At 36.0% G+C, this 12,051-nt stretch overlaps 1 non-coding gene across 1 annotated transcript; it reads right to left on the reverse strand.

Moving 5' to 3' along the window:
* Nucleotides 1–1,019: 1,019 nt before the first annotated feature.
* On the reverse strand, nucleotides 1,020–1,125 carry LOC130458572 (U6 spliceosomal RNA). Its single transcript, XR_008917988.1, has one exon. It is a non-coding gene; the product is annotated as a U6 spliceosomal RNA (small nuclear RNA).
* Between the last annotated feature and the right edge of the window lie 10,926 nt (nucleotides 1,126–12,051).

Below are 12,051 nucleotides of genomic sequence, written 5' to 3' on the forward strand. Positions count from 1 at the left end.
CCCCTTCATTGGAGGTGAGGTCTCCCTTTTCATCTATGATACTGTTAATTTGGTTTTCTTCTTTCCTTTTTTTATTAGATTGACCAGTACTTTGTCTATTTTGTTGTGTTTTTCAAAATACCAGCTTCTAGTCTTATTTAATAGTTCAATAGTTCTTTCACTTTTGATTTTATTAATTTCTCCCTTAATTTTTGGGATCTCTAGTTTGGTTTTCTTCTGGGGGTTTTTAATTTGTTCGCTTTCAAGGTTTTTGATTTGTATGTCCAATTCATTGACCTTTGCTCTCCCTAATTTGTTAATATATGAACTCAAGGATATAAATTTTCCCCTGAGTACTACTTTGGTTGCATCCCATAGGTTTTGAAAGGATATCTCATCATTGTCATTTTCTTTAATGAAATTATTAATTGTTTCTATGATTTGTTCTTTAACTGATTTTGGAGAATCATATTATTTAATTTCCAATTAATTTTTGATTTGGCTCTCCATGTACCCTTACTGATCATTATTTTTATTGCATTATGATCTGAAAAGGTTGCATTTATTATTTCTGCTTTTCTGCATTTGTTTGCCATGTTTTTGTGATCTAGTACATGGTTAATCTTTGTGAATGTATCATGTACTGCTGAAAAAAGGTGTTCCTGTTTGTCCCTATTATTTTTCTCCATATATCTATTAACTCTAATTTTTCTAAGATTTCATTCACATCTTTTAACTCTTTCTTATTTATTTTTTTATTTGATTTATCTAAATTTGATAGTGGTAGGTTCAGGTCTCTCACTAGAATAGTTTTACTATCTATTTCCCCCTTCAATTCCACTAGTTTCTCCTTTATAAATTTGGATACTATACCATTTGGTTCATACATGTTGAGTACTGATCTTTCCTCATTGTCTATACTGCTTTTTATCAGGATGAATTTACCTTCCCTATCCCTTTTAATCAGATCTATTTTTACTTTGGCTTTGTCAGATATCATGATTGCAACTCCTGCCTTTTTTTTCTATCAGTTGAGGCCAAAAAAAATGGAAAGCTTAATGAATTTGCATGTCATCCTTGAGGGGGGCCATGCTAATCTTCTCTGTATCATACCAATTTTAGTATATGTGCTGCCAAAGTGAGCACAACATTTTACAATTTTTAAAGTGATATAATAAAAGGTTGCTATTGAAAATATTCTCTCTCACTAGAGCTTTCAAGTCTAAACTAGAAGACAATGCTGTGGAAAAGAATATATTTTGAGAATTAGTCTTGACTTCCATACAGCTGAAAGGTTCTTTGATTCTATGAAAGAGAAGATCCAGGCTGGGAGATCTGGTTTCCTGATAGTGTTAATCTTAAAATTTCTCAGACTCTACCTTAGAACATTTGGTTAAGGCTATTCCCCATTTTAAACAATGAAGGTACTTGATCTGGAATGTATTGGGAACTCTAACATTACTCCACCCATACTTAGGCATACTTTAGGGGAAGATAAAGTTGCAAACTCCTTACTGAAAAATGAAAAAGTACTTAACCCATACTTATAGTGAGGCAAAAGCCCTTAAGCTAGGTCTATTTTTAGATCTAATACAAAAGGGTGCTAATTACCTATGCAGGTCAAATTAATCACTAAAAGGTCAGGCAACTTGCAAGGGGCAAGCTTAACAAAGAGGTGTGAAGTACTCAGAAGATATAATCTACCCAGAGAAGGTGAAAACTAAAAACTAAGAATGGGCTATCCTAGGAAAAGCATCTACTGTGACTGGTAGATGTGAAAATTTATGGGAGGTGACACAAGAGAAATTTCTCTTTAAAAGGAACTGTCTGAACCAGTTCAAGGTAGTTTGATTTAATTCAGCTTTGGAAGCTGAATTGGAGGTAAGGAGTCAGAGGAGGCTGCTGGGTCTCTGAACATTAGAGTTTTGCTTAGGAAGATCTTGTGATGAGTGATTAAAGACTGACTTAGTTTCTCTCTTAAAGAGATAGCCTTTTCCTACTATTTCCTCTTACTCTGTCTCTTTCCCTTCCTTAATTCCTTCATTTATATTAATTAAAATCTCCATCAAACCCATCCGACGTGGGTATTTCATATTTGGGATTTTTCCCCATGGCAACCACTTATTTTTGATATAACATCAAGATGCTAAAATTGTCTTTACAGTTTTAGCAATTTGAAGTCTTGAACCCATATTTTCGTGGTCACAATAGGGATCAGGATATGTGATTTCAATGGGGAAATGGGGAACTCCTCGAAAAGGAAATTCCCTCCACCTACTGCAACGTATAGCCTTAGAGAACTGCTTATAGCCCTGAGAGGTTAGATGACCCAGCTATATAATGTGCAGCGACCATATCCAGTAAACCATCTCCAAAGATAGGCTAAACCAATTTGAGGGTAACTGATAGACCTCAGCTCCATCAGTGATCTAAGGTGATGACTACTCCAAGCATGTGAAGATTTCCCCTGGCAGAATGGGCACATGAGAAAAAAATTGTGCCAATATCTCTGGAGGTGGCCAAGACAGCACTTTGAGCTTGGCTGGACATCAAAGGCACAAAGGTCATCCACTGTATCTGGGGCCATTTCCAGTCATCTTGACTTAAGTTGTGCCATTGAACTTGAATGACTCTGGGAAAGAGAGTAAGGCTGATGACTTTGTGCATCTCTGCCTCATGTAAATTGACACATAAGTGAAGATATCACCAGTAATGTCATGGGTCCTCTTCAAAAATGAAGGACAAACAATAATAGCCAATATGTATTAGATGTGAACTTTAAATTACTCCACCCTACTTAGATCTTACTTTATGGTGAAGATAAAGTTGTAATATCCTGATTTAACAATGAAGGTACTTAGTTCTTACTTTATAGGGAAGCTAGAACTTTAAGCTAAGTCTATTTTAAGATCTTAATACAAAAAGGTGTTAAGTAACTATAAAGGTTAAATTAATCACACAAAGGTTAAGTAACTAACAAAAGGTGAACTTAATAAAGAAGTGTTAAGTAACTTAAAAGATATAATCTAATCAAAGAAGATGAGAACTAAAGAATGGGCAGTCCTGGAGAAAAAAGCCTCTGATGTGATTGGTAGCTAAGATCTAACTTATATATATATATATTTATAACTCAAACTTATCTGCTTCTGAGACCAGCTCTAGCCACTATACCAAAATTGCCACTAGTTTCCTGCATGGAGTGGTTCTAATGACGTGAAGCAAGAAAAGGGAACCAAGGGCATTATATCTTTAAGAGGGCAAGTACACTGCAATAACCTTCAGTTTCTTGTTTAGCAAAGATGAGCCTTCCATCCTGCAAGAGTAGGGCAAGAGTAAATTGGAAAACCAATTGGAAAACTTGCTCACCTTTCTTGCTCTTCAGTAGATAGCCAGATGTTATTAGGCAGAGGCTTTAGTTATGAGTGGAGAGAAGGATTATGGACTTAAATGAGGAATTATGGAAGGGAGGGAGAGAGGGAAGAAAGGAGGAAAGAAGGGAGGGAGGGAGGGAGGGAGGGAGGAAGGAAGGAAGGAAGGAAGGAAGGAAGGAAGGAAGGAAGGAAGGAAGGAAGGAAGGAAGGAAGGAAGGAAGGAAGGAAGGAAGGAAGGAAGGGAGGCAGGGAGGGAGGGAGGGAGGAAGGGAGGAAGGGAGGAAGGGAGGAAGGAAGGAAGGGAGGAAGGAAGGAAGGAAGGAAGGAAGGAAGGAAGGAAGGAAGGAAGGAAGGAAGGAAGGAAGGAAGGAAGGAAGAGAGGGAGGGAGGGAGGGAGAGAATGTATTCAAGGAGCTTGTGGTTTATCTAGAGAAAAATATAAGCATTTAAGTATATTAAAAGTAAAGACAATGTCATTTTACAGGGTGGAGGGAGACACTAGCAGGGAAAGGAGATATTAGGAAATGCCTCAGGCAAGAAGTAACATGTGAACTGGATGAAATGAAGAGGGAATGCATTCTAAACATAGGAATAACATCTTTGCAAAGACACAGGTATGGAAGATGGAATATTGAATGTGGGGAATGGCAAGAAAGCCAGTTTGGCTCGTCCATAGGGTGAGAGCCTGGGAATGTAGATTGGAAGCAGGTTGAAAAGGAGTTCTAGATACCAAACAGGAGCTCACACTTTCTCCTAGAGATATAAAAAGCCACAGTAGCTCTGTGAGTAAAGGGGTGAGTGACAAGGTCAAATTTGTACTTTTGGATCATTGCTCTGGCAACTCTAATAGATTGACAAGAACTTGAGGCCAAAGACTAATTAGGAGGCTGTTGTATAGTCCAAGCAGAAGGCAGGAGATAATGTGGGCCTGATCCGGGGATCCCAAGAGCAGTCTTAAATCCTGGAATACCATGAGGAACAACTACATCCTTGACCATGGAAGGTTTGAAATCTCAGTGTTAATGAAGTCAAAGCCCACTAGATTGGAAGTACCCTCAGGGCAGAAATAGATCTTATTTCATCCTTGTCATTTCTTTCAGAGACAAAGAGAATTCTTGAGGTATGACAGATACAAAATAAATATTTACTGAATTGAATTGAATTGCCATGATATTTGTGAGGGCCAATCAACTTTGCTCTGTAGCCCAGTCACAGGGCCTCCCCTGGGCAAATGCTTAAAACTGAACCTTGTTGATCATGAGGGTGGAAGATGGTAAAGAAGGGTGGTGACAAAAGTGTGCTAGTAAATGTTTAACAACTAGCTCTCCAGAAAAAAAATGTATACATAATACACTTTTGCTTTTAATCTGAATTATTAACATTTTCCTAATCACTTTCTTAAACTTTGACAACCAACAACACAATAAATTAAGTAAGCTTTGATTTGTAGTTTGCTAGTTTCTGAGGCATGGGATTGAGTGCTGGGTGTGGAGTCAGGAAAATTTACCTCCCTGAGTTCAAATCTGGTCTCAGACACTTACTAGCTGAGTCACCTTGGGCAAGTTACTTAATCTTGTTTGCTTCCATTTCCTCACTGTTTCCTCATCTGTAAAATGAGCTGGAGAAGGAAATGGCAAACTATTCTTGTACCTTCGCCAAGAAAACCCCAAATGGGGTAATGAGTCAAACCAACTGAAATAACTGAACGTCTGTTCAGTGGAGAAATGCTAAAGGGCCTTCAGAATTATCAAAGAAAGAACAAATGCTTTGTTGAATGCTATTCTATATTTTGATCTTCCTTTATCCACTTTTGTAAAAATATATAACCTATGAATGTTCAGCATGGTAACTCTCAGTGAATTAAAATAGAACAGCTCATTCTTGTACCATTCTGTAATTTAATACAATATTGTTAGTGTTGATTAAATTAAAACTATAATCCTAGGAGCCATAGGAATTCAACATGAATCCATTGGCTGACGAACATGTGGGGAAATGTCATGACTTTATACTCTCCCGTTGGGTACCATATGCACATACTCCCAGGGCTGTATTGTTCCTGTGTGCACTTTTCTTTGATGACTAACCCTTGAGGAACAAAGTAGTCTTCCTGCAAAGGAAGCAGTGTGACTAATGCTGACATCAAAGCAAAAGTAAGGCAAAATACTTTAAATGCTCCAATGTTATTATAGCATCAATCAAAATAAAACTAAAGTTTTGGATGAGAAATATTGTTTAGAACCCTTGATTCACTAGATCATTGTGACTCATCACTAAGTGATGCTTGGTCATTCAGTGATGAATTCTTTGGCCATAGCAATCTAGGAAATAAATAACACATAAAGTTGTCTAGAGTCCTGTTTGGTTGACCCCCTTTGGCTCAGTGAAGGTGGTAGAGAGGTGGCAAAGTCCTATATTTTTTATATTGTCTATAAACATTAATTGTTGGTCTTCTATTTATGAGACACTTGTTCCATGACCAAAAAGTGAATGCACTACTTCAGGGAGAAAATTCATATCTCTATCCTGACATTATTTTTTATAAATGAATTTAGAAGACAAGAAGGAAAGTGCAGCTAAATTTCTCACAGATTCTCTTTGGAAAGGTGAAAAAAAGGAGGTGGTAGAGTTACTTTTTGTATAAAGGGAAAAGGAAACATCATTTTGTGGGATTCTTGGTCATCCTATATTGCAGTGCTCATGAAAAGCTTTTCAATAAATGATGAAGATCATTGTAGCCTAATTGCCAACATCAGTTGCAGAATACAGTAGAGAAATTCTTTAAAGAACTTGACAAAACTATACTAATTAAATCATTATATATTTGGTGGCTTAAATGCTATGGGGTTGGGATAGGTGGTGAGAATATGGTGAAAAACATGATTTAGAAGTTCAAAATTAGAGGAGCCAAAGGTTTGTTACCTATATAGAAGTTTCACACTTAGAGATTAAGCAGGCATATGAAACAATATCACACAAAAGAAATGAAACTGATTACATTCTAACATAAAAGAAATGTTTGAATACTGAAGTAGGAGTCATTTCCTAATCAGTAGTCTTGTATACTTTCAGGTTATATTGACTTCTTAGAGCAAAAATTAAAAGCAACACTAAATTTAAAAGAATTAATAAAAAGGAGAAAACAGCCTGTAAGTATCTAGACAAACTAGTGAATAAAAATAGGAACGGATAAAAGAACAGATCTGACTATAGACTAACTCCATTTCTGAAAAAGTTCAACTTATATAAGTCAACCACAACAATGAAGAAACCCAAATAAGCTAGAAAATCATCTAAGGAACCTGAGGGATGTGCAAGCAATGAATTGCTCCATGAATTTTTTGTATAAATTTATTTATAAAATCTTAAGTAGTAGGATTTTGAAGAATATACATAGGTTATGTGCTAGAAAAAAACACAATATTGAGGGCACTAACAGATTAGTTTTCAAAATATGTTAAAGAAGGGACAATGCAAAATGTTTGGTAAAAATAATTACATAAAAAGGCAATCAAGAAATATCAATAATTATTGACTCGTATACTTATTTTTCTATCTCTAGAGAATCTTAATGAGAATAATTGTATCACTATGGAGAGAATACCTTATGAATATATGAGAAAGGAACAGGCAGACTTTTGCAAATGATCTTAGTTAGTAGATATCTTTATTTTTAAATTTTATCATTTTCCAATTAGAAAATATCATTCCCTTCCTCCCCACTAAACAATAAAAGGAATAAAAGGAAAATAAAAAGAAGACACTCCTAACAAATATACATAGTTCAGTGAAGAAAATTCCCTTATTAGTCATGTCCAAAAATATAGTATAATTTTTTTAAGTCTGTAACCTCTCTGGCAGTAGGTGGATAGTATGCTTCTGTAATGTCAGAATTTAGTCCAATCTGTAATAAAACCCATGAGGCAGAGCTCTGAGCCAATAACTATTTATTAGGACATCTGTCCCCCCTCCAACAAATAGGATCCCAGATATTCCTCATGGTCTGAGACTTCCACGTTCTCCAGAGTACAGATTTTATTCCCTTCAGTGCCCAACCCCATCAATATATGCCTGGTCAGTCCAGTCACCAGCATGTTCTCCTTGGTGGACTCCAAATTCTTGGTACACCCCTTGGTCATGTTGCTACCAAACAATAAAGTGGGTGCATAGCAACCAGCCCATCTACAATCCATCCTTATGGCAACCAACCCATCTACACCCATCTTTAAGACACCAACTTTTAAATTTAGTTAATTTTATTTTTAAACCCTTACCTTCCATCTTAGAATCAGTACTATGTATTGGTTCTAAGGAGGAAGAGAGGTAAGGGCTAGGCAATGGGGATTAAGGGACTTGCCAAGGGTCACACAGCTAGGAAGTGTATGAGGACAGATTTGAACCCAAGTCTCTGGGCTTGACTCTCAATCCGCTGAGCCACCCAGCTGTCCCAAGAAACACACTTTTAGTAACAGACCTTGGGCATCCTAGTAACAGGGCCTCAACTGATATGGTTTGGTATTAGGTTAAGAATGTGCAGGCTTTGCTGGCATGGGTCATGAGGAAGAAATGATACAGGGTGGTGGAGGGGCTCTGAATTTATCCTGGGATAAATTTTCACTGAAAGTTGTGATGGCTGGGTGGAGGCCCCCTTAAATTATGCTGGCAAGTTGAAGTTTAATAAGTTTATTTTCAGAGTTTATTTTTGGAACCCATTCAACTGTGACCTGTAACTGGTTACTTTTGATTATTGTCTATTAATAATAAGTAACTAATCACAATCCCTGTGGAATCATATTAAACGAGATAATACTGATTGAAACTAGTTATAGTGGTAAAATTATCAATTTAAGATGGCCTGAGGTCTACTGAAATAGGGTGGGGGTCAAATTATTTCACTTCATGTTTGGAATCATGATTTGTTACTGAGCAGAATTACTTTCTTTGCATGGTATAAATTATATTCCTAGTTCTCTTCATTTCATTTCAGATCAGTTCATGGAGATCTTTCCAGTTTCTCACATTTTCCCATTTTGAATGTTGCAATAATATTTCATTACATTAATATAACATAATTTGTTTACACATTTCCCAATAGTTGGGAACTCTCTTAGTTTCCAGCTTTTTTTTTTTTTGCTGTTGTAAATATTTTTGTATATATAGATCGTCCAATCTGATGAATGTGAGGTGGAATCTTAGAGTGGCTCTAATTTGTATTTCCCAAATTTTCATATGATTGGAAAGTACTTGGATTTCTTCCTTTGAAAGTTGTCTGTTTGTACCCTTTATTTATTTATTGGGGAAAGAATCTTATTCTTACTAATTTAAATAATTCCTTATATATGGTTTGAGACATTTCTTAAAGAAAGTTACTGTAAATATTTTTCCAGTTCCTTGTTTTTCTTCTAATTTTAACTGCATTGGTTTTGTTTGTACAAAAACTTATAATTTTATGTATTCAAAATTATCTATTTTATAGTTTGTGATCATTTCTATCCCATGATAGGTTCAAAAATTCCTCCTCTTTCTATAGAGATGAAAAGTAATTTCTTTCTTGCTCCAACAATTTGCTTATTATACCACCTTTTCTGCCTATTTTGTATATGTTTGGGGTTTTTTTTGGCATATGGTATGAGCCATTTGCCTATACCTAGTTTCTGACAGACTACTTTCCAATTTTTATGGTAGCTTTTTTTAGACTGTATCTTTATTGGAACACAATTGACTGAAAGATCTAGAGAATAGAAGATATCATTGTGCTTATTGATTATTAAAAAAAAAGTACTTGATTCTGTAGAAAAAGATTTTCTTTAAAGGCTTTCCTGAAAAGTGCAACCCATATATGTTAAAATTATACAAGATTCCTTCAGAGATGACAACTTTCTTTATGTTGTGCTGTTGTTCAATTTTGTATAACTCTTTGTGATCCCATTTGGAGTTTTCTTGGCAAAGATATTGGAGAAGTTTGCATTTCCTTCTCCAATTCAATTAATAGATGAGGAAACCAAAGCAAACAGGATTAGGTGCCTTATCTTGGGTCACACAGCTAGTAAATAGCTGAGGCAAGATTTGAACTCAAGTCTGCCTGGTATACTATCTATTGTGCTACCCAGCTTCCCTTTCTTTGACGACCCTCTAATTATTAATATTAAGCCAGATATAAAAGCAAAAGATGTTTGTTTGATAAAGATGTTTGCCATTGTCATGGAAGATACCCAGCACACATATTTCAGATTGAAGAATTCTTTATGGATGGCAAAATTTTCAGACACTCCTATTTGTGGATGATATTGTGCAAATTGTATCAAAACCTAGTCTATCAGAGTCTCCTAAATGAATTCAATGTACACTCAAGAGTTCAGCCTTCCTATCTACACAGTACAAACTGAGTGGATGAAGAATGCCTATTTTCCTGAGTATGATATACAGTTGGATGAACATGTAGGGAGGGTTGATCATCATTATCTATATCTTTGAAAGATGTTACAGAAAGGCAATGAACTGAACTCCAGAACTGAATAGGAGAAGAGTGGGCTGAATTTGGTGGAAGGAGAGGAGGACTAGGAGAGGTAATTGAGAAATTACTTTTAATGATCCCCAAATTTTTCTATGACACTAAAGTCCATCTTTAAATATCAGCATTCTTCTACTGATGCTTATGGCCAGCAATCATGGAATATCACCCCTACACTTCCAAAGAATTAGTTATAGTTTACCCAAAGAGCAATGATGAGATTTGGAGTGGGATATGGATAAGTTATAATAAGAATAATGCAAGAGAAATGACCCATGAAGATATCAACAAAGATAAATTTGACTAAAAAAGAGAGTGGACCAGTCATGAAGGACAACCAATGGACAACTAAGATGCTTCAGTGTTATTTACCCAGTGTAAGAGATCTAGAACGGGTGGCTCTAAATTTTTTGTATAATGGACTCCTTTGGTAATGAATAAAGTAAAATGCATAATGATTACCAAAGGAAATAAATATATTTAAATAGTTACAAGAAGTTCATGGACATCACATTAAGAAGCTTTGATGTAGCTGAAGTCTTCCCTTTCCCTCTTTTCTCCTCCTTCCATTAGAGTTTCTGGGAGGATTTATGGGAGGACATGCACAAGAAACATACAAGATGAGAAGTGGTCTATAAGGTGGTCTATAAATTGTATTTTTAGGAGTGCCCATATAATTGAGTTCATGGTGCCACTAAAGATTCATTCATTCTTTTAGCAAATGTCTATTGAACATCGACTATTTTGGATTGTTGTTGATACATAGATGGCATAGTGGTCCTAGAGTCAGGAAGACTCTTCTTGAGTTCAAATCTGGCCTCAGACACTTCCTAACTGTGTGACCCTGTGCAAGTCACTTAACCCTGTTTGCCACAGCTTTCTAATCTGTAAAATGAGCTAGAGAAAGAAATGGCAATCCATTCCAGTATCTTTGCCAAGAAAACTCTAAATAGTCACAAAGAATCAGACATGACTGAAAATGATTGAACAACCATTTGTAGATGCCATGATGAGTATAAAGATAATAATAATAACAATAAACTAACATTTCTATATGACCTGTTTTTCAAGGTACTTTTGCATTCATTATCTTATTTGATCCTCACAACAATATTGCAAGATTTAGACATCATCCTCATTTTTGGTGAAGGAACCTGAGGCCAAAAGGTTTAAAAGACTTAGCCATAGTCATGTAGCTAGTAAGGGTGGAACCTAAAGCACAGCCTAGTTTCTTCGGATTCCTAAGCAAGTACTTATTCCAAATATAAATAGTAATATCAAAAATTAAAATGCAAGAAGGCAGTAACTTTCCACTCTTTCTTGGGTTCAGGAGGTTTCTTCTTTAAAAAAATTCTCACCAGGAAGAGAGTCATGAAGCCTATCTGAAAATAGATAGGCAGATGTGGAAGAGGAGCTCCAGGAGATTTCTTCTAGTCCTTTGAATATGGCAGGCTAGAAGAGGACCACTTCAGGAATTCTAATCAGGTAAAAAGTTAGGGTGGATGCTGAGGAGTACAGTCAGCCTCTATTGAATTAGAAAATGGGATCTAGAAAGAAAAGTTAAAGGAATTAATATTCTGTAATGTGAAGAAACAAAAGGCTACTGAACCAAATGGAAAAATGAACTACTGACCTGGTCTTCTGAAAAAAGGAAGATTGGGTAGTTGGGTGGCACAGCCTAGAGTCAGAAAGATTTTTGTTCCTGAGTTCAAATCTGGCCTCAGATATTGACTAGATGTATTAATCTGGGAAAGTCATTTAACATTGTTTGCCTCAATTTCCTCATTTGTAAAATGAACTAAAGATGGAAGTGGCAAACCCCTCCAATATCTTTGCCAAGAAAATCCCAAATGGGATCGTGAAGAGTTGGACACAACTGAAATGACGGAACAACAACTGCAACTGAAAGAAGGTCATGAATGCCAGGTTAAGAACCTTTGCTCTAGTGGAATTCCTCCCCTCCCTCAGAAAACTATCTGAAGTTGCATCTGGAGATTAAGATGTGACATAAGAAATCACTTTCTGGATGTGCATTGTGAAGATTGGATTTAGTTATCTCCTGATTGTAACAATGAAGATACTTAGCTCTTCCTTTATTGTAAAGATACAATTGTAATTTCCTGATTGTAACAATGAAGGTACTTAGCTCTTACTTTATAGTGAAGCTAGAATTGTAATCCACAATCTATT

Source organism: Monodelphis domestica, chromosome 3 (assembly GCF_027887165.1).
Source record: "Monodelphis domestica isolate mMonDom1 chromosome 3, mMonDom1.pri, whole genome shotgun sequence".
Classification (NCBI taxonomy): Eukaryota; Metazoa; Chordata; class Mammalia; order Didelphimorphia; family Didelphidae; genus Monodelphis; species Monodelphis domestica.